Source organism: Lissotriton vulgaris, chromosome 3_2, assembly GCF_964263255.1.
Source record: "Lissotriton vulgaris chromosome 3_2, aLisVul1.2, whole genome shotgun sequence".
Lineage (NCBI taxonomy): Eukaryota > Metazoa > Chordata > Amphibia > Caudata > Salamandridae > Lissotriton > Lissotriton vulgaris.
In genome coordinates this window covers 279,116,942-279,141,383 of record NC_141690.1, presented here as the reverse complement: position 1 = coordinate 279,141,383, position 24,442 = coordinate 279,116,942, and positions in this window count along the sequence as shown.

Here is a 24,442-nt window from a genome sequence, read left to right as displayed (position 1 = left end):
AATAACACATACAGTAGTTCTCATGATCCACAATGTCCAAAGGTAATTCAACTTGTTAATGAAGTTTGTAACAAACTCTGATGAGCACACATTAGTTCATCCTCTGTAGCTCGATTCTTCCATCCGTTCCCATGCATACATACTGAACTCTTGGCACGACTCTTGCTGCAAATCAGGCTGGCCTTGACATCTCTTACTCCGGGCACAGCCCGCATACACGTGACTGGAGCATTCAGTCTGCTCATGCGTGGGGGCAATTTTATTCAGCGCACGTAACCTTATCCATTTCGACATCCATTTTCGAAGCACGGCCTAGCAGGCCCAAATGAAACTAATCTAAGAACAAACACAACAAAATTAGACATAGGAAATAAGCCTTTCTGTTTACCACCCACCATTCTAAAGACCTGTGTTAGGTATTACCTATCAGAAGCGACATTTAAAGCCATTTTACTTACCATCTGCATCCTTTACCACAGTACAATTTCCTACGCAACACAAATCATGCCATTTACTATTTTTACTAAGCAAGTCACATTTCTAATGTTATTTTACTTTACATTTGTAAATTAATTAGAATTTGCAATTTCAGCAAGTTGCCGACGCGTACTGTTTAATAAAGGTGCAATGGTTGATTAATTCATGCGGCCGAACTTTTAATATCATTAAGTTATGGGTTCATTAACTTCCTTGGGGTACAAAAAATATTTTGCTTCCCCTGCTCCATCAGCATCCTGCAGGGATGTATGACGTTACAACGCATGCTTTTACCATGCATGCTGTTACAATGCCAGTTTTACAACGCAAACCTTTACAACGCATAGTGCTTTGGGGTGCTGGATAGTGAATAGTTTAATTTACTATTCCAACTCCAGTCCCCGTGGATAGTAGGGAAGGTGTTGGATAGTATATTAAATCTATTCCCTATCCTAGAGCGAACCCCAGCGCAATGCGTTGTAATGGTTTTCGTTGTAAAACCTGCGTGTAATAGCCCTGCGTTGTAAAAGTTTTGTTGTAAAGGATGTTTCCCATCCTCCAGAGATCGCTTCACACGAAAGATCCCACTTTATTAAGACTACTAGCTATCCCCTATGCCCCTGGAAGGCTACTTAGACCACCAACCTCAGCACATCTATTTGCAGGTCCCTATGTTTAGCAGATCTGTTTTGGGTGGCAGTTATTTCTCCTATCGGGCCCCCAAACTTTTGAACACTATTCCTCTGGAACTACGTCTGCTTCCCAACGAACTTGGCCTTGAAAACTTGGCTATATAGCAATTAGCCCTGCTGTGGGCTGGCTAATATGACCTCTTAGCTCCTTTCTGACTGTTTTAGCACTGGAAGGCCTCCGGGTAGCTATGCGCTATTTTAGATCTACAGTATAGAGATTTAGATTGCCTATATCAGGTTTTGGTATGTATCCAGCTAATGCCAGCCAAGTAGCCCCCTCATTACTGACAGGGCTCATTCGATCTGGCCCAGACACATGGGGAAGGGCGCCATTAAACCAAGTCTGGTGTTCTCAGACTGCAAGAGGATTTTCAACAAGATCATATGGTCTATATGCAGCAGGTGCGTAGGGGACATTGCATTCATGAAAAGTGTTTGTGTTAGCATCTACAGCTGGAAATGTGATCCAGGAGCAAAAAACGTCAAAGCGGTATGCAGTGTCCACTTCTGCAACAAAGATCACAGAAGCACCCGCATTAGGGACTCCATGTTGTGTTAAATGTGCATATACCGCCGGTCGGCAGTCGGCCGCAAAATCCATAGGTTGCACAAACTGGGTTTAAACCCTTTAATATTCAAGCTTGAAAAACCAACAGAATCAGGTTATCTGTTAATAGTGTGAGGGTTTAATCCCCATCACCACCAACGCCTCCGGTAAAAGGTGCAAGGGTATTGTGGTCCAGCACAAGCACTACTCAGAGTTCCCGCAAATTAGTAGCTGACCAAACGTTGCCGGCGCCATGTTGCAGGGATTCTGCTCAGTGACAGAACTACGCTTTGGACCATAGAACATCAGTATGTAGGGGAAGGAGTCACCATACCACGTCAGTATCTATGAGTCAGAGTCTGACTATCTATAGTGCCTCACTTGGCCTCCTAATCTTTCCAGAGAGACACGTGATTTGGCACTATAGAACACAACACTCTTGACCCTCTCTGGGATCTCGGTAACAGGATACACCCTTGCGCACTCTCACTCGTACTTGCCCACAATAAGAAAAGATTATTAAGAAAATGGGGTATAACCCAGAAAAAGTCAAAGGACCTGGGTATCAGATAATATAGCAAACAAAGTGGTCCTGGACACAATTTATTCAACACACTTAAATGCAATATTCATTTTAGTTCTGAGTTATTTGACTGGACTTAATCCTGAAAAGTAAAAGGAGAAAAAAGAACATACAGAAAGCCAAATGCGTATCTATTCTTATTAATGATACCCAAAAAATAATTTCCAAAAGCAAAGTTTGTATAGGGCAATATAGATTTGCAATTTATTTCACATTTATATATACATATTTTTAAAAACGAGAGATTGGGGGAATGCTGCCAGGTGCAGTGGAAAAGTGCAAAAGTTCGTGCTCAAGTGAAAGAGCGAGAAATGAATGTAAAAGATAATCCAATAAATCAAAAAACAAACTAAGGTTCCATTCACTTAATACGAGCCTGCCCCACGTATTTGATCATATGATTTATTTATAAATTTCCATGGGGGAACAGGGGTGCAGGCTCCAGAAAAGGGTGAAGATCGTCGACGTTTCGACCCTTGCGCTTCAGAGGGAGGATCAACACCTCAGCTACGGGTCTTCCTCAGGACGGAAAGGGGGTGGAAGGGGACCTAGATTGTGGTGAGACAGCGCCCCAGCAATGAGGATGGCCACCATTTAATGATGTGCTCCAAAAATCCACAAATGGAAAAACTGATCTGTCACTCAGCTCATAGTGGTGAGGACTCACAACCGGAAATGTATTCCAGATTCCGTTGGTAAAACTTGATTGAATCGGCCCAAGGCGTAAATAACTATTTATCAAACACAGCCAGTCCCAAAGTTCATGGCATGGTTCTGTTAATACAAAAAGGCCAACCTCCTCCTCGGCTTACGTAACCCAGATCTTTTGACTGGGGGAGAATGTTTGCACGCTACGCGCGTTGCGTATAAGAACAGGAACGCCACGGCTCTCGGGTTGTCTGTGTTCTGGCGCCCGAGGAGGAGGTTTACTTTTTTGCATTAACAGAACCACGCCCTGCTCCAACCCTCCTCCCCCACACACATCCAGGTTAGGCTGAGTTATGGGTGCATTTGGGTGGTATATAAATTGTGGCAAGAGAGTTGACAAAAACTCAGTTGCTAGTGCTTAAGGCAGCAGTAGAGACTTTATTCAAATATTAATTTTACTTATTGGATCGCTATCACAACTCCCCTCATTGCCTTGTTCTAATAGTTGCTCAAAACTCTTAAAGTGTTTATGCCATTAAAATTGGCTGTAACAATATGCACTTATAGCCTTTGTTATATTCCGGCAGTCACATTCTGGGACGAGGCGGATGGTGAGTGGTCCCAGGTCTCACTGTGAGGTCTAAGGTGGTGGGTGGCAAACTTCTTTTAGCAGCATCGGACTAATCCCTGTAGGCTCTAAAGCAGGGGTCTCCAAACAAGTCCTGGAGGGCCGGATCCATGCCAGATTTTTGGGATATCCCCATTGAGATACACGTAGTTATTTTAAAAATCTGGCATGGATCCGGCCCTCCAGGACCGGTTTGGAGAACCCTGCTCTAAAGCAAGGCAGCCTGGACTCACTCTCTGTACAATATTCAGAACAGAAGAGCACCGCCCGGCCGCTCCTAGCCCAATGAGGACCCGCTGGCGCTCATCCCGGCAGGTAGGCACTGAGGCACTTGTCACAGGTGGGTTGTGCTGTAAATGGGATAAGGTGGTGAGGGATAGGCCTGTACGGCTGCCACCTTTCCCTGGGAATAATACCAACACTTTCTAATGTTTGAAGATTCTCTAAAGGCCTAGACATGATAAACAGGACTTTTATTACTTTATTAGTCACGAACCATCAAGACAGCACCTCCACACATTTTAAAGTGCTTTTTTCTCGTATGTTTGCTGTTTTAAATGTGCACTGATAGGGGAAAAAATGCCAGCTTTCGGTGATTTTTGTGCTGAGACATTAAAATCGTAATTAGCCACATTACAAAACAGCCAGGTACCAACTCTATAGGCTGGGTCTGGTTGCTGTATCCGGGGCCAGATTGGCTTGAACTGACTGCGTTGCATAGATATGGTGTTTGCATGCACCGGGCAGGGCTGACTGAATCATATTGGGAAAAGGCTACTAGATGGGACTGTGCAGGGCCAGGATGGTTGTGCTGAGGGTTAAACGGTTTGGAAGGGACTGGGCAGGGTCACACTAGTTCTGGTGGATAAGAATGGAGCTAGAATGAAATTCAGCTTGGTGGGATGGCTCTGATGGGGGCATGGGGGTTAGGGTGCATTGAGCAGGGGGTCGATCTGCTGGAAGTGTGCAGGGTTCCAACACACTGGGCTGGCCCTGGCTGTTTCTGATCCGGTCAAGGGAGTTAGGATGCACTGAGTGGGTCAGGCTACTTCTGATTGGCTGTTAATGGTGTTAAAATGGACAATATTGTCTGGCTAGTTCTCCTCATTGACCAAAAGGTGGTAATTTGTGATATTTAACTCTCAATATGGACTTCATTGCTTTTTTCTACTGATGAGAAAGTGCCACTCATTTTGCCACACATTGGGCAGTAGAATGTCACTCACAAGTACACTAAAACCATGGAAATCTAACACATAAGCAATTTGAAAATTTGGCAGCTATGCTATAAAATAAGCTTTTTAGGCAAGCGTATGGTCATGAATGATCAGATCAACGAGATCATCTGGTGAGCACTGTAGTGCCTTCCTGCCCTCTGTTATTGCGGATGTATGACGTGACAACGCATACTGTTACCACGCATACCTTTACAACGCGGTATTTACAACGAATACCGTTACAACGCATAGCGCTTAGAGGTGCTGGATAGTGGTAAGTATAATTTTATATTCCAAATCCAGTCCCCGTGGACGCTAGGGAAGGTGTTGGATATAAAATTATACTTATTCCCTATCCTAGAGCGCCCCCCAGCGCAATGCGTTGTAATGGTATGCGTGGTAATGCCTGCGTTCTAATGGTAGTGCGTTGTAAAAATTCCGTTGTAAACGTTGTATACCGTTATTGCGAACTGCAGTCATGCAGTCTGTCTTCGGTTAGTGGTCTTCCATTTCAGGTGCTATGCAGCAGTTTTAAGATCTTCTTAGAGTTTATTACAGCTCAAATGGGTGTAATTTCTGATATTTATATGTTTCCCTCATCTTCATTGCTTGATTTCGCTTGCGATAAAGTGTCACTCGTAATCGTTGACATGTCACTCATAATTGCACTGATTTTAAGAAAATGTCACACATAAGCAATCTGAAACCTTGGCAGCTATATGATTTATTGCCACAGACAGCTACAGACTCACTGAGAGAGGACAGGGACCGACGCCCCACGGGTGTAATGACACGGCACAGAACTCTTTGAGTCCCCGGCCCCGCCGCTTCTATTCAGGATGTGAGGTCACATCCCCCCCACGGCGCCAGGCCAAGACAACCTGGAACAGATTGTAACATTGTAGCAGAGCATGCCAGTGATGATCTTTAAATGTTTCTTAGCCTGCTGACAGCTGCAAGTGAAGTCTGCTGAGGCCCGGGCCTGGCTCACGGCACACAGTGTCAGAGGCGCCGGCGCGCGCTAGCACCAGCCTGGTGTAGGCAGCCAGTTTCAGCCTGCCATGCAAGTGCCGGTCAGTGGCAAAATGCGTGACAATGCATTTCAATGCGGTGATGCGGGAACACCACACTGAAATGCGTTAGCGTCACGCATGATGCGTGACACTTGGCAGGCCTGGTCCTCCCGTCACCATGCCGCAACCAGGTTTTCCCCAGGGTGAGGGAGCTTCAAGCGGCGATGAAAAGCAGGAGCATACAAGCCGCGCAAGCAGGCAGCGGGCCGCGAGCCAGACCCCCGGCCCACACCCACCTACTTTAGCCCACCGTGGGCGCCGATGCACATCCACCTCCGTAGCCAGGAATCACCGACAGGCCTCACAGCGTCCCACAGCCGCGGCAAGGACTTCAGGCCAGCAGCTGGACAAATGAGTGAGCAAGTACATGAGAGGATGGATGCTTATATGTAAGTTAGTGAGTGCATGAGTGTGATCGTGGGCTGTGTGCGGACCGGAATAACAGGCGTGGAGGCCGTATATAGTGGGCTATTTTCTGAGCCGGTTTTTATTCTGAATGTACAGAGGTTTCAGTTTGTGAGAAAACAAAAGAACAGGGATGGCTTCGGGGTGATGCGTGGTCGTCAGTCGTCACAGTGGTTCTTCGGACGGGCTGGTTCTTGGGGTAGGCGTTGGTTGGGGTCGTCCAGCAGGTCCAGGGGATGGTGGTTCCTTGGAGGTATGGGAAGGAGAAAAAGAGAAAGGGTCGTTAGTTTGACTGTGGTACGGTGTCTTGATACCGAATACCTTCACCAGGGGTGTGGGATAAGAACGGACCGTGAGGAGGGTAGGGAACGGGTCAAGAGGGAAGGGAAACAGAGTATCAGGGAAAAAGAAGGGTTGGTACTGTCGTGAACAAGTGCGGGGAGTCTGTACAGTGACGTCCATGACAGAACGGGTACTATACAATATATACAGTGCTAAGTGCAAACGTGCAGTCGTGCCTTTTTAAGCTACGGCTATTTACACTCTTTAATATACAAAGGGTTCGTTACTCACGTGCCCCGCCGCAACTCTCCCGTGAGTTGCAGCCGCTCTCCAGCATCCTCCACCGGACTCCACCAGTCCTCGGTCCAGATTTCGTCGTCTTTCTCGTCTTCACCGACACCGACTCTCTTCTCAGTTTCACCGCAAGCTGACTCCTGCCACGAGTCCAACTCCTTGAACAAACTGCCGTCCCGGCTTCCGGCTTTTCCGTGTTCCGGCTCCGAGTAGGGGGATGGACTTCCGGGGTTACTCGGGAGTGCTTCCTGTTTTCCGCTTGTCATGATTGGGTTCTGCAAAGAAGGAGAGAAGGGTGGAGTACGAGATGCTTGAGAGACAGGAGGATCGGTCGGAGTTGTCCGGGACCTTGAGTGATATGGCGGACTAGGCAAGGTAGGGGGCGTGTCCCGTTCACATCCCCTTCCCCTAGCTGTCCTTCTTGATCTGGTTGGAGGGGGAGGATATCGGGAAAGGTAGTCGGCGTTTCCCTGTTCAACACCTTTTCTATGCAAAGTCTTGAACCTATTGGGTTGTAGAGACAAAAATCAACGAAGGACGCGATCGTTGTGTCCTTTGTTGCGGGCCATCCATTCCAGCGGGGCGTGGTCGGTGTACAAAACAAATTCTCGCCCCTTCAGGTAGTATCTGAGACTTTCAACCGCCCATTTGATGGCCAGGGCCTCTTTTTCAACAACGGCGTAGTTCATCTCCCTAGGGAATAGCTTCCTGCTCAAGAAAAGTATGGGCCGTTCTTCACCATTGTGGTCCTTCTGTGACAGAACGGCTCCCAAACCCTGTTCCAACGCATCAGTCTGAAGGATAAAGGGTAGGGAATAGTCCGGGCTGATGAGCACAGGACCAGACATCAGGGACTGCTTCAGTTGGTGAAATGCTTGTAGCTTACGGGGGTCAGGATGTTTCAGAGCGTCTTCGGTCTTCACAGACTTTTGCAAAAGATCAGTTAGGGGTACTGCAGTCTGCGAAAAGTTAGGGATGAATCTCCTATAATAACCCAGGAGTCCTAGAAATGCTCGGAGTTCTTCTTTTGTTCGTGGAAAGGGGATTACCTGTATGGCGGTGATTTTCTTATTCTGGGGTCGGATAACACCTTCGCCTAAAAGATAACACAGGTACTTGACTGTTTGGGCAGCTAGAGTGGTTTTTGCGGGGTTAATGGTGAACCCATAAGAACCTAGGGAGGAGACTACCTCTTGTAGATGGTGTAGGTGTTGATCCCAATCGTCGCTGTAGATGATTATGTCATCTAAATAAGCGCCTGCATATGGGGAATGAGGCCGTAACACATGATTCATGGCCCTCTGGAAAGTAGCGGGAGCACCATGAAGGCCGAAGGCATCATGGTGAATTGATACAGACCATCGGGGGTGGAAAAGGCGGTTTTCTTTTTGTCCTCGTCTCTCAATGGGATCTGCCAATAACCTTTACAGAGGTCCAGTGTACTGATATATTTGGCTTTCCCTATACGTTCTATCATCTCGTCCACATGAGGCAGGGGGTATGTATCAAAGGACAAGATTGTATTCACCTCTCGAAAGTCGATACAAAACCTGATCGACCCGTCAGGTTTTGGGACTAACACTATGGGTGAGTTCCAGCTACTGATAGACGGTTCTATGACGCCCAGACGCATCATCTGATCTATCTCTTCCTTGATGACAGCTCTACGGGCCTCAGGGACCCGATAGGGCCGTTGTCGTACAGTTTTCCCAGGTTCTGTTATGATAGCATGTTCAATCACAGAGGTACGACTAGGGTATGACGAAAATATCTGTTGCAGTGGCCTCAGGGATTTACGGAGCTCCTGTCTCTGTTTTTCTGGTAAATCCTGATCTATACAGATCTCATACGACAGAGCCCTCCCAGGTTCTGTGGTGGACAGTACGGGAAGAGGACCTACCCATTTTTTAAGTAGATTTACATGGTAAATCTGAGAGGTATGCCGGTTAGGGTCTGTTTCTACCTCATAGGTAACCGGCGTTACTTGTCGTAGGACAGAGAAATGACCCTGCCATTGACCTAGTAACTTATGGTCTGAGGATGGCATTAGGAGAAGAACCAGGTCTCCTGGGAGAAAAGACTGTGGTTTTGTACCCTTATCATACTGCTGTTTCTGGTTTGCTTGTGCGGTTACCAAATTCTGCCTCACGATATCCCGTATCTGTCCTAAATGGGTCTTGAGGTTCTCCACGTACTCTGGGAGAGGTCTGGTTCTATCTGGTTCAGCCTCCCAAGCTTCTTTAGCCATGTCTAGCAGGGTTTGTGGGGGTCGCCCGTACAGGAGCTCATAAGGCGAATATCCGGTGCTGCTCTGCACCTTGCACCGGATCGCAAACAGGGCTAGGGGTAGCATTTCTTCCCACCTCCTACTCTCAAGGGCTAGCAGTTTTTTCAAAGTGGTTTTTAGTGTGGCGTTGTAGCGCTCAACAAGCCCATCCATTTGGGGGTGGTAAGCGGAGGTCCTTATCTGTTTCACGCCCAGTTGGGAACACACCTGCTTCATGAGGGCGGACACAAAGGGGGTCCCCTGGTCTGTTAGGATTTCACTAGGGAACCCTACCTTAGAGAAGATCGATATCAGTGCTTTGGCGAAAGTTCTGAGCTGTGGGTTGTCTTAAAGGAACGGCCTCAGGAAAACGAGTGGCGTAGTCGACCAAGACCAAAGCATACCGACACCCGCTTCTGGAGGGCAAGAGGGGCCTATAATATCCATTCCCACCCTGCTGAAGGGTATATCAATAACGGGTAGGGGTTGTAGAGGTACTCTGAGAGGTCGGTATCTGCTATTCTTTTGGCATATCGGGCATGCACGGCAATACTGTTTTATTTGCTGATAGACACCTGGCCAATAAAACTTTTCCAGAATTGCCTGCCCTGTCTTCTCGTCACTAAAGTGACCCCCCAGCAAATGACTGTGGGCAAGAAACAACACCTTATTACAGAAGGGCCCTAGGACTATCAACTGTGGTGTTTGTTGTGCCCCCCTTTTCTATACAAAAGGCCGTTCTTTTTAAAGAAATAGGGACCTACTTGTAGCGGGTCTTCATTGTCGAGGGCCCGCCCCCATGCGTCCTGTAGGACGGGATCTTCCTGTTGTGCAGCACGAAACTCCCTGTCGGTTTCCCAGGGATGTTCTTCCACTCGAACAGAACAAACTGTTGCATAGCTTCTCTTTTCCTTCTTCTTTTGGTTTTTTGATTGAGGTTTCTGGACATGGTTGGCCGTGGGGAAATGGAGCTTCCGACCACCATTTTTCTAGGGACTCGGTGGTATCATGGAGAAGACGGGGAAGCCCTGAGTAGTCACTGCCCAGTATTGCTTGTTCCGGTTGGTTGGGTATGAGACCAACAGTTAGTGTGCTTCCTTGATCTGCAGGGTGTTGAACTTTAACCTGGGCGGTAGGATACAGTTTCGTGTCCCCATGCACGCACTGAATGGCTACTGTACCGGTCACTGGTCCCACGGGTTTTGGGAACTCCTGGGGTCGGAGTACACTCTGTCTACAGCCCGTGTCAGCAAGGGCCAGGACCGGATGTCCATCGATCTTCACCGGGCAGTGGAATCTGGGAGGGCTAGAGTCTGCAGTGAGACACAGAAAGTTTCGAGCAAGACCCACCTCCATTGGTTCTTCTTTCTGTGGGCATACTCGGGAGATGTGTCCATATCCCCCACAGTGGTAGCATTGAGGTCTGGGCGGAGGTGCTCTGGGAATAATAGGATAAGGGAGTACCGGCACTGGATCCGGTTTCTTGGGTAGGGGAGCTCTCGGGGGTCGGTTCAGGTTATGGGGCTGGAGACGGTGTGACTGTTCATCTTTCGTTTTCTGTAATTCCTGAGCTCGGCTGTAGGCGCTGGCGATTTCTATTGCGTTCTCGAGAGTAAGGCGGGCGTGTTGGCGAACCCACTTTTGTGTGGAAGGATGCAGGGACGCCAGAAACTGCTCCAGGTAGATTTTGGAGAGTATTTCCTCCTTCGTGGCAGTAGCGGGTTGCAGCCAACGATCAGCTAAGTCCTTGATCCGGAAAGATAAAGCCCTAGGAGTTTCTTGAGGCCCTTCCCTGGCCTGGCGTAGCCTCAACCTGTAGGTTTCATCGTCTATGCCTAGGCGTTCCAAAATGCAAGTCTTGATATCCGCGTAAGGGGTTTGTCCCTGAATGTTGGCCTGTTGGTACGCTGCTTGTAACTCTCCCATTAGAAAGGGACCCAGATAGTGACCCCACCGATCAGGGGGCCAGGCAGCAGCTTGGGCCAGACGCTCGAAATTAGTAAAGAAAAAGTCCGGGTCTTAATACTTTTGGAGAACCACCGAGGGGAGTGATGCGACAGGTCTATGTTGGCCTAGTACGTTGGTGAGGCGACCCATAGCTTGATCCTGGGCTGCCCCTTGGCCTTTCAATACATCGTGTAACTGTCCTCGGTCGTCTTCGGCGGTCTTGAGAAACTGCTCCATCATCTTTCCCAGCTGCTCCTGGGTCTCCGCCAGTTTCTTTACAGCGGCCTCCATGCTTCCGGACGATCCCACTTCTGACACCACCTGTGATCGTGGGCTGTGTGCGGACCAGAATAACAGGCGTGGAGGCCGTATATAGTGGGCTATTTCTGAGCCGGTTTTTATTCTGAATGTACAGAGGTTTCAGTTTGTGAGAAAAGAAAAGAACAGGAATGGCTTCGGGGTAATGCGTGGTCGTTAGTCGTCACAGTGGTTCTTCGGAAGGGCTGGTTCTTGGGGTAGGCGTTGGTTGGGATCGTCCAGCAGGTCCAGGGGATGGTGGTTCCTCGAAGGTATGGGAAGGAGAGAAAGAGAAAGGGCCATTAGTTTGACTGTGGTACGGTGTCTTGATACCGAAAACCGTCACCAGGGGTGTGGGATAAGAACGGACCATGAGGAGGGTAGGGAACAGGTCAAGAGGGAAGGGAAACAGAGAATCAGGGAAAAAGAGGGGTTGGTGCTGTCGTGAACAAGTGCGGGGAGTCTGTACAGTGACGTCCGTGACGGAACGGGTACTATACAATACATACAGTGCTAAGTGCAAACGTGCGGTCGTGCCTTTTTAAGCTACGGCTATTTACACTCTTCAATATACAAAGGGTTCGTTACTCACATGCCCCGCCGCAACTCTCCCATGAGTTGCGGCCGCTCTCCAGCGTCCTCCACCGGACTCCACCAGTCCTCGGTCGAGACTTCGTCGTCTTCCTCGTCTTCACCGACACCGACTCTCTTCTCAGGTTCACCGCAAGCTGTCTCTTGCCACGAGTCCAACTCCTTGAACAAACTGCCGTCCCCGCTTCCGGCTTTTCCGTGTTCTGGCTCCGAGTAGGGGGATGGACTTCCGGGGTTCCTCAGGAGTGCTTCCTGTTTTCCGCTTGTCGTGATTGGCTTTTGCAAAGAAGGAGAGAAGGGTGGAGTCCGAAATGCATGAGTGACCGGAGGATCGGTCAGAGATGTACGGGACCTTGAGTGATATGGCGGACTAGGCGAGGTAGGGGCGTGTCCCATTCACATCGAGGATATAAGTAAGTGTAATTAACTCATTCGCTCCTGCACTTACAAAACCACTAGTATATTTACGCTGGCAACCTCATTCACCCCTCACTGCCACATGCACCTATAACCTTCCTCGCACCTGAAATGGAAGTTGAAAAGTATTCTCATTTGCAACTCACTCACTTAACTGGAACTTCCCCCAGTAAGCACAGGCGCATCTCACTCACACCATTACTGTCACATGTACCTGCACGTGTACTGGCACTTAAACTCTCATATGCACTCACACTTGGACTGGCATCATTAATCTCTCTCACAGCAGCACTGACCTCTGCTCTGGCACTAGTGTTCACCCCTGCTCTCCTACTTGCAGTCACAGCTATTGTGACACTTCCACTAGTAACATCTGGTCACTTTTAGACGATTTGAATAAAATTAATTGGTGGCTTCATGCAGTGTCTCAGTCTCCCGCAACCACACTCACTGCAGAGTGATGAAGGGCAGTGATTCCTAAACCCCAAAGAGCAGAAATATTGCTAGGGAGACTCCTGGTAACTTTGATTCCACCGACTACCAATGTTTTGCAATTTAATTTCAGAATTGCATGGTCTGAGTAAAACCAGCCCTTTGAAGTACAGCGCGTCAGGTGTTATAGTGCTTGAGGTGTGCTCTGCACAGCAGTCACTATCTGTGTCTGCACAAAGTTGAGTTCAGCAGTGAGGCTGGCTCAGGCTCCGCGCTTGGGCCTTTCTCACATCCTTGTGCCCTTCCATGTCTGGTGCTTTGCAACATTTTTAAGATCTTCTCAGGGTTTCTTCTTGCTCAAATGGATGTAATTTGTGATATTGATATGTTTCCCTCGTCTCCATTGCTTGATTTTTGCGCGCGAGAAAGTGTCACTCATAGTCGTTACATGTGACTCATAATTACAGTGAAATTATGAAAATGTCACACATAAGCAATCTGGAGGATTGGAGGGACTCACCGACTTCATCAGTGACCAATATTCTCAAAGTGACAGACAGATCTTCATGGGTGACTTCAATCTCCACTGGGGCTCTTGGGGAGACTCTGCTGCTAACTAGCTGGCCACCTTTCTCTCAGCCAATGACCTTTTCCAACACTGCTCGGAAATTACACACTCCAAGGGCTCAATTCTGGACCTTGTTATATCTAAAGCAGACCTGCTTACTATTGCTCCCCCTATCCATGTAGACTGGTCAGACCACTTCCTCATTCCCTTCCATTTTCACCTATCGAACGTTATAACTCTCGACCAGCCAAAAAGGGCTTCTACCTAGTTCTGCAACACTAAAAACATTGATCTTGACACTCTGTGTGATTCTGCTCTGCGTTCTCTTCCTAAACGAGTACCTAACGGGGATGTCAACGTTCTCACCACACATTGCCTCTTAGTCCTAGCAGTCGAAATCGATAATGTCGCTCCACTCCGAAGCAAAAGGAAAAGACCCACCCCCTCAGCACCTTGGTTCAATAAAGCTCTCTATGATGAAAGGAAGAACCTTAGAATCTTGGAGAAACACTGGAGACAATTTCCATCCACCCCCAATCTCTCTCATTTACGCTCAGCAACGCGTAACTCTATTCACAACTGGATGTTAGTTCACCAACTCATTCTCAGTCCCTCCAAAACTGAATTCCTCCTCCTATCTATCTTTCTTTCCCCTCCTCCTGTTCAATCATGGATGGATCAGCTGAATGTATTCAACAATAAACCCATCATTGTCGACAGCGCTAAATCCCTAGGTGTCATACTTGACAAAAGACTCAATCTAATCTACCACATCAACTACATTGCTAAGAATGCATGTTACCAGCTGCGCCTTCTGTGGGGGGTTCATTGGTTCTTCCTGGAGAAAGACCTAAAAACCTTGGTCCAATCGCTAGTTCTCTCTAGACTGGATTACTGCAATTCTCTTCTGACTGGCATACCCAAATCTCACTTCTCCCCCCTCACATCCATCCTCCATTCAGCAGTTTGCTTTATTTCGGGGTCCAAATGAAGAGATCACATCACTCCTATTCAGTCTTCTCTTCAATGTCTTCCCATTGAGTCAAGGTCTATTTACAAAACTGCTTGCATCACCCACAAAGCCTTGCACACTTCCTCCCCTTGTTACCTGGCGAATCAACTGAAAATGTCTGGAGGCTCGAGATCTTCTCGGAATGCGGAAAAGTTTCTGCTTGAGCCCCCCCTCCTTCAAAAGGGAAAGATCAATGGCTCAATCGTTCTCAGGTAATGAGGTGAGAATCTGGAACTCGCTTCCTCCATTGCTCCGTGCCTCCACCTCTACCCGTATCTTCAAAGCTGTCCTCAAATCTCTTCTATTCCAAAGACACTTTCAGAACTAATACCTTAATTCTCAGACCCATCTAGGAAGTTTGTTCATCATTGTAAATTTGTAATATTTTCTTGTACATTCTCCACCCTTGTTTGCTGTGTTTGATATTGCGTTCTTGCCTTCTTGCCTTCTATGGTTATCCTACCTATTCTAGTCTCCTGTTTATTTTTGTAACCTTCTATTTTCTAACATTTCTCTCATGTAACGTAACTGGTTCTATTGAACAGCGCTCTGGCACCTTTGGGTAAAGTCCGCGCTATGTAAAAATGCAGTACAAAAAAGCACAGAGAGGCAACATAAAAGTTTATAGAGCTTAAATATACGGCACATAAATCAGAACCAGATTCTTCCTTGATTTCAGAGTGATGACTCTTTAATAGTTTCTTTCCGCCACATCAATTGTGAAATGATGGTTCTAAACTGCCAACACATTTCGCCCCACAAGGGGCTTCCTCAGGGCTGCAAACACAATATATTATATAATCACACTTATGTTTTATAGATATAAAAACAGAAACAACATTACAATATATACAAACTTGAAACAATACTCCTGACATTACGCTTTGAGAAAATACTCATAGATTCTTACCCTTTATATGGAACAGAAATCAAGAAAAAGCCAGAAGAGAGAGAGAAAACAGAAGAGTAAATACAACACCTAATGTGTTCTTAGAATGTAGTGTAGTTTCTATATTCCCAATAGGCTCTGCGCATTGGAATAATATATCCTATAGAATTGACGTAGGACTTATGTTGACTAGGTCTCTATCAAATATATTAAACTTAATAGTGAGTGCCAGCTAGCTCAGAGGGCACGAGAAATGTTCTCGAATAAACAAGAAGGGATTAGTTTCTGACAACCGCATAAAACATGACAACTTTGCTTCCCAAAGATAACCCGTATCTTCAGAGTCGTGGAAACAATAGAGGTGCAGAGAAATAGAGAGACCGGCGTTTTCAATAAAAAGTATTTTTTGAACAGTCTTCTTTATCAAGATGAAGATGAAGAGGAGGCGCAATGGCCTGGTATCTTTTAGTTGAATGAGCGGAGGAAGAAGGGCTGGCGTCCCATCTCGGTCCTGCTAGTAGTCATGGCCATTGCGCCTCCTCCTCATCTTCATCTTGTCCAGGCCAAATACACAGCCTCCAGTAGGACTGTCAATCACTTTCCTACCTGTCTTGAGAGCGTTGGCTGTTTGGAACCATAATTTCACAATTGATGTGTCGGAAAGAAACTATTAAAGAGTCATCACTCTGAAAGCAAGGAAGAATACGGTTCTGATTTATGTGCCGTACATTTAAGCTCTATAAACTTTTATGTTGCCTCTCTGTGCTTTTTTGTACTGTTCTATAATTGTAGGGTCCCAGGGCAGTGGACTGACAAGGTGGGACAAACGAATTTTAATATATTCACGAATTAATGTATAGCTAGGTGGTCCTGCTCTTTAGTATGCCTTACTGCCGCTTTCTTTGTATTGTGTCTATGTTATGTTATGTTATATGGTTTATAGAGCGCACAGCTGCCCCAGCGAAGAGGCGTCCCGGCACTAATCCCAAGTGAAAAACAGAACTGAGGGCAGAAAACCGGTAGAGAAAAGGCCCCTCCTCGAGGCTCGGTCAGCGCTCTAGCTCTTTCTGGAGCCCCTCGGGCGCACTTTACAGACATGCCAACCCTCCCGATTCAGGCGTGAGACTACCGATTTCAAGGCTAGTCTCCCGCCTCCCGATTCCTTCAAGAACAAGCATTGGAAATGCAATAGGTCTCGCAGCATTAGAGTTAGTGCTTTTAGAATTGTTTATGGGTTTTTTTGTAAATCTTTAGCATTTTTGTTTCCTGTAGCCAATGCTAAAGAATTAAAAAAAAAAAAAAGCCATAAACATTTCTAAATTCCCTACATTCCCTAAATCCATTAGATTCCCTAAATTCCATACATTTCCCTGTTAGCAGCAGCCATCGACCTCCCCAGGAACAGGAATCTTGTTCTGGACACCGCCGTGACCCGCCAGCTTCACAACGTCCGTGGAGGAACGTGCTGGGATAGCGGAACAACAACAAGGCGGAGTGAGGCTCGGGTCGGTTGTAAGAGACACCCGATTTCCTCCACAGCCGGGGACAGAACAGAACGCACACCGGAGTGTCCCCTCCCTCCTCCGAACGGAAGGCAGACTCGGAGATCAATAGCCAGGGAGACACCTCAGCGGACACCCCAGGTCCGAAGGGGGCTGAAGCAACAACAACAACATCGGATCATCCGCCTGTTTTCTGCCGAGGACGCCGTTCGCCACACTTGCACCGGCATCAACAGGAGATCACCCAGAGCAGCGAGGAGCTAGACGACAACGGAGCCCCCCACCCCCTTTGCAACACCGCCGCAGCAGAGGAATCAGAGCGGGGCAGAGGGCACCGGGAGGAACAGAACAGAACGCACACCGGAGTGTCCCCTCCCACCCCCGAACTGAAGCGGTGATCGGGAGCCAGGGAGACACCTCAGCGGACACCCCAGGACCGAAGGGGGCTGAGGCCACAACAACAGCAACATCGGAACAAGACGACGGAGCCCCCCCACCCCTTGCACCACCACCAAAGTAGAGGAATGAGAGCGGGGCAGCGGACACCAGGGCGAAAGCGGGAGAAGCACCGGACACGGTCGATGATCGGTCCCGACGGCAGAAAAGGCAGGACCGGGTCACGGCGACCCACCCCCCCCCCCCTCCCCCGCACACCGCAGCAGAGGAGCACGAGCGGTTTGGAGAGCCGGGAGGGACGTTGATCACAGGTGCTGGCACACACGACGGGGGTCACTAGATCACGAAGCGGAGCCGTGAGAGCTAACACAGCTCACAATCATAAGGAGCAAATTAGGACCAGTTGGGGCGGCGGAACACCGAAGTCTGCCCCCCGTGATATACGGTATACTACTGGGATGCATTTCTTTTTTTAACCATGGATTTCTGTAATGTTTCTGTTTAACTCTGCTGGCAAGATGGGCTGAACCACAAAACTCAGGTATTTACTTTTCCCACCCACCGACTCTCTTTTTAAAAGCCTAACTCACTGGAAATCTCTCTTCCTTTGTACAAAATGGCGGGGGCCATAAAACTGTAACAATAAATCCCCCCATACCTTCTATCTTCCACGTGCCACTTCAGCTCAACTCCCCCACATAGAGATAAGACTCTCAGCCAGACTTGAGCTCTGGTTGCTTGAACAGGAAGTGGAATCTCTTCCCCGGTGCTCAGAGCAATAGCAGCAAAAAGAGGACTATTCTCTCTTTCTCCCAGCCTGCTTAGCAACAAAGAAAGGACTACTTGCCTGATCTGAACTATTTGGCGGCCATCTTAGTCTAGTCTCCAGTCTCTATGGGATTATAGTATTGTAGACTAGTAGAACAGAATGCCGGCCTATGCCTATATATTATTATACTCTCACTATAGTCTTATTACTTGTTTAGACCTGATTACTACCTCATATATGAAAGAATGCCTACCTAGTACTATATTTGTGCAATATTGCCCTTTTAGCCTTATCTGAATGTATGTACTACACAGATTGCTACCTCATACAGGAAAGTGTGTTTGCCATCACTGCATTAGTACGCTCTAGCTTTATTCTAAGCATCTGTATTACTCAGATTACTACCTTATATAGGCCAGAGTGTTTACACATCATTGCAGTACTACACCTATATCGGTATTTTGAACTCCTGTATGCACAGACTATTACCTCGTATATTGGAGCCCTCACGTGTGCCACTTTCACTTGTACTCTGGACATTTGTAAATGCAAAGATTTCTACCTCACACTAGTTGAACCGACAACCAGTGTCACCCTCGATTTTTGAACTTTGAGTCTTGTAAATTGTGTATCTGGATCCTTTCCAATATCATTATTATCAACTATAGTATAGTGCACTCACCCATTGTACCCCACCCTTATATTTTATCAGTATTTTGACCATTATTACACCTTGTACCTTACTAGTTACCGTATGTATTTGCCCTACTGCTCACTCTCATAGCCTGGAAAGGCTGGCTGAGTACTAGTGTCACTTCCTATAACATCTTGCTTGCTGTGACTTATCATTGTGTTTCCAACTGTTGCACCCGTTTTTCTGCTAACTTGTCTTTCTGCACTTTGGTACTACTATAGTCCACTACTGCATCCTCCCATACCCACCTAATCCTGCAACGCAACATGGACCCCATCGGCAAACATACATACAAAATCATATACCCACCATCACTCACCAAAAAAGCCGCCAAACGCTTTAAACACAACTTCCTTAGGTCACACTCGGAAAAGCCCTTCGCTGACACCTACTTCTCACCGGTTAATGGATCCCTGAACACTGATATCATTTTTCACACCACACGCAGAGCTCAATGGAGAAAAGCGTTCTTCACCCTACTCACCGTCTCCTCGACTAGAAAATCCGCACACAGCCAAACCCTCTCCATCTCCCCATCCCGGGTCTTTCCAGGCAGAGCCACCATCACTATTTACAATACCGGGATTGTCCTATTACAATCCACAGACAAGAACCTGGAACTGCTAGACAACATGTTCCCCACCTTCAAAGAACACCTCTCCAAGTCACGGACAAACACGCATATATCCCCCAATTCCACCAACCATGACCTCTCAGCTGCATACTTTTCAATCAGGGACACACCTACCTCCCCTGACCTCCCATCCCCCACCCACAACCTCACTATCCCAACTCAGCACCCCATCTCAGACATAGATCGCTCCCCCTCATACGCCGCCCGTTCCCCCGCCCCCTCCACCAACGTCCGGACCTCCACACATACCCTCAACACACCTTTCACACCTACAGCGGGCATTAACACCCCGCTCGGCGCTGACAGCACAATCCCCACACTTAACACTCCCAACTTAGTCCAGCACCAGAATTACACGCATTCTGACAATTCCCCCCTTTTATCCCCCCCCACTCTCAGTCCTCACTACCCACCAATCTACTGCGCAGAACGTACTCCCTCTCCTAATTTAACGTCCCCTCCCCTTAACAGGATCATCTCCACTCCCACTCCCCCTCCTACTCTCAGCCCCTACTATCCTCCTTCCAACACAGCTACCAGTCTTCCAGCCTACACGTTGTCCCCCACGCCTACCGCCAATGCCCCCACCCATAACAGCAATTTCCTCCCTATCCCATCCACTCCCCTACAGTCCAGTACCTCTCACCTCCCTAACCCTATCCCACGCTCCATCACAACGCAGACTTGCCCGAACACCAGCCCTCCCCCTCGCCTGCACACGAATTCCCTGGCCAGCCAATCACCCCTGACTGCCACCCCCACCCCCACCACCTACCCTACGATGGAACTCATCATGGCCACCCTCACTCAGATCAAAGAAGACATCCAGGTCATCAAAGAACGACTCTCCACACGTCCTATACACCACCCAGCCACCTCCACCCCCCTTCCCAACCTGCCTCCTTCCCCCCCGGCGGTCCCCCACCCTCACCACGCCCCACACCAGGCTTCAAACCCTGCTCATAGGCGCAGCAATTCCCGTAGTCCCCAGCATCGCCCCTGCAACGCCTCACACATCCACACCTCCCCGCCAATTGTGTCCCCCACCTCTCAGGCCAACTCTCGCACTCAGCTATGCCCCAAGCTGACATCAATCCCAGCTCTTAATCGCAACAACCGCCCTCGCCGCACCCACAACTCTTCTTCTGACCTCGACACACTCACCCTTCTCCGCTCCTATGAACCAGCCCCCCAAACTCACACAAGCACCCCACACCGCAACATTCCCACGATACACCCAAATCCCCTTAGACCACCCACATTAAACAGCAGAGCCTCCATCCCCAATAACCTTAGAGAAGTCCCTCTCTCGCTAGAACAATCTAACACCCTCTACACACCCCGCCTCAAATGCGCGCTTCTCAACTGCAGATCGGCGACGAAACACTCAGCAGCCATTGCTGAACTCCTCTTATCACAGGGCCTTGACCTAATCATCTTGACTGAAACGTGGCTAACTGAATCCTCGACACCCATAATGGACATTCTGGTTCCTCCCAACTTCCACATTATCAGGCTCGACAGAACAGGCCAAATAGGTGGCGGAATCGCATGCATATACAAGAACAACCTCTCTGTTCAGAAAGTCAATTCCACATCCCTGCCATCCCCAACATCCTGTGAATACATCTGCCTCGACATTATCAGTGAGGGCAAACCGATATGCACTCTGCACAGCATATACCACCCACCCAGGGACAACCTCACCTTCTCCCAACAAATCATGGATATGATCTCAACCAATTCCGGTCGCCAGCTCACCCAAATATACCTTGGTGACTTCAACCTCCGCTGGAATGACAGCAACGACGCAGTGGTAAACAGTCTTAAAAATTTCCTCGATGCCCTCAACCTCACCCAAATATGCAACAGTCCGACCCATGAGAAAGGCTCCACCATCGACCTGATCATCTCCAAGGAGCAGTCTATCCAACTTGAATCCATCCAACCTTGTGACTGGTCGGATCATCACATTATCACATTCTTTATCAACGAAAAAGTCAAAGTCAACCCTATGCAGCTCGCCAAGCCCAAGGTCTGGAAAAGAAACTCGAAAAAGCTCAACCCTGGCTCTCTGCCCCCTAACAGCTGCAATCTTCTACTCCCCCCTGCAGGCGCCTCGGACGTCCAAACCCTGACTGACCACTATCTCAACACTATGACTTCGATAATCAATGAGGCTGCACCTATGCAACTAAAAAGAGTCGCCACTAAAATCTCCAAACCATGGTACGACGGGAGTCTCAACGAAGATAGAAGAGACATGCGAATGGCAGAACGGACCTGGAGATCAGCCCCCTCTGCAATGCACCTAAAAGAGTTGAGGAAGAAGAGAAACGCCTACTTCAGGAAAATAAAACGCTCAAAATCGGACTTCTTCCGCCTCCAACTTAACCAAGCAAAGAACCGCCCGAGAAAACTGTTTGAGCTAATCAAATCGCAATCCAAAGAGCTACCACAACCACTCAACACTGGGCTTGTGGTACCCTCATGTGAAGACTTCGCTGCCTTCTTTATCCAAAAAACCGACAAAATAAAAAGCGATCTCCTCACTGACGCAAGCCTCTACTCCAAACCCAAATCCCCAGCACCCGTTGAACCAAAAAACAATGCGACATGGTCAACCTTTGACACATATTCGGAAGAAGAAATTGGCAAATTACTCAGCACCCTGAAACCTTCCAATCACCTCACGGACCCCCTCCCTGCCTTCGCAGTAAAAGATTTTACCCCACTGATTCTCCCTCTCTGGACTAAAATCATCAACAGCTCTCTCCAACAAGGAAGCATACCTGACTCCCTCAAAGTTGGTCAGGTCACACCTCTACTAAAGAAACCAACAGCCGACCCCGCGGATCTCAACAACTACCGTCCCATCACCAATATCCCCACTCTCGCCAAACTGCTGGAAAAATGCGCACAACTACAATTGACTAAACACATTGAGCAATTCGATCTCCTCAACCCTCACCAATCAGGTTTCCGTGCAGGACACAGCACAGAAACGGCTATGACTCACATAATTGACGACGCACTTCAAATGCTAGACCAAAATGACACCTGCCTCCTCATCCTTCTTGATCTCTCCTCCGCATTCGACACCGTTAAACATGAGAATCTACTAGAACTACTAAACAAAAGAATGGGCTTCTCTGGAACTGTCCTCAAATGGTTCACTTCCTTTCTCCGCAACAGGACGCAGAAATTCAAGAGCAACAACCTGATGTCCACGCCAGTACCTGTAACGCTAGGCGTCCCCCAAGGATCTTCTCTCTCCCCAACTTTGTTCAACCTAGTCATGGAACCTCTCACCACATTGCTACAAGAATCCAATATACACTTTCACATGTATGCCGATGACACCCAACTCTACCTCAAACTGCAATCTCCCAATGACATCCTGCTCCTGAACTCAACGATCAGATGCACCCAATCCTGGCTTGCCGACAATCACCTCAAACTTAATGCCCTGAAAACAGAGTTCCTTCTGATCGCACCTCCAGCGAAGATATCCACCACTCAACATTGGCTTAAACTCCTAACCGCACTCAATGTCCAACCCACCATCGTGGAATCAGCAAAATCTTTAGGCATAACACTCGACACCAATCTCAACATGCAGCAACATGTCAGCAAAGCTACAAAGGGAGCGAACTTCCAGATCAATACTCTGAGGAAACTTAAACCCTACCTCCCAGCCAAAGACTTCCAAACAGCGGTGCAAGCACTAGTCATCCCACGAATTGAATACGGCATCACCTCCCTCTGCGGACTCCCACTAACTACAACCGCACCACTAAAAGCATCTCTAAATGCCGCAGCGAGACTCATCACGGGGTCAAAAAAGCACTCCCACATCACCCCTGACTTGAAATCCCTGAATTGGTTGCCGTTTGAAGCCAGAATACATTTGAAAATAGCCTGCATGACACACAAGGCTGTACACCTAAACTCACCCGGCTACCTTGCTCAGAAATTGACAATCTCTGGGGGAGTCAGAAACACGAGAGGCGCAAACAATCTTCTGCTGAAACCTCGAAGATTCCGGAAGGAGAAAACATACAAGCGCTCTTTCTCAGGAATGGCGCCTAGGATTTGGAACTCACTCCCTCCCGAAACCAGGCTTCTCTCTTCCACTACACTCTTCAAAAAAGAAGTAAAAGCTATCCTCATGGCTAAATTCACCTGTACTACTATCTCGAACCCTATCAACACCCTGCGATGATCTACATTACTTGCTTGACCCCTTATCTATTTATACGAGCTGTCTTATCACCCACTTGATTGCTTTGCAGCCACCCAATTGTATTATTTGTATTTTATGATCTACTGATTTACTTATTTGACCTTGTTCCCTCATGTTCCCTTCTGTACTCTGTGAACTATCGACCTACCTATTTGACTTTGTTCCCTCATGTACCCGTCTATGTAAAGCGCTCTGATATCTGCAAAGATCTTGTTCGCGCTATATAAAACTCTGAAAATAAATAAAAGCTCTAACTCAAATGCTCCGAGACCTATTGCACTGTGTGAGGGTGAGGGGTTGAGGGTGAGTGAGGGTGAGTGAGGGTGAGGGTGGGTGAGGGTGAGTGAGGGGTTGAGGGTGAGGGTGAGTGAGGGTGAGTGGTTGAGGGTGAGTGAGGGTGAGGGGTTGAGGGTGAGTGAGGGTGAGGGTGAGGGGTTGAGGGCGAGTGAGGGTGAGGGGTTGAGGGTGAGTGAGGGTGAGGGGTTGAGGGTGGGTGAGGGTCACATTGTACCTGCTACGCGGAAACGTGAATTCTGACGTGGTTGAACCTGTGCCCTGCAGGTTACTCACCCCAGCAGCAAGTGTTACAATCAACTAATCTATCCCACGCTCTAAAAAATCACATAACATCAGCGATGTTCACAAACTCTTCTGTTCTGGGGCTGTGAGTTGAGGGGGATGGAATTCGAGATAAACAAGGCAACGTTAGAAGCCAGAGGAAGAAAACAGGTCTGGTAGGTCTGATCATGTCACTTTATACATGGCTTAAAGTCAAGGAAAAAGCGCTATTACATGGCCAGTGCTGACTGCATCATAGCGCTTTGAGGCAATTTTCCACCAGCTAGGGCAACCCGAGGGAGGTGCAGGGAAGGAGGGTGGGAGAAGCCACACCTGGATGGGAAAAAGAAACACGATGGAGGTGAGGGAGCAGTTATA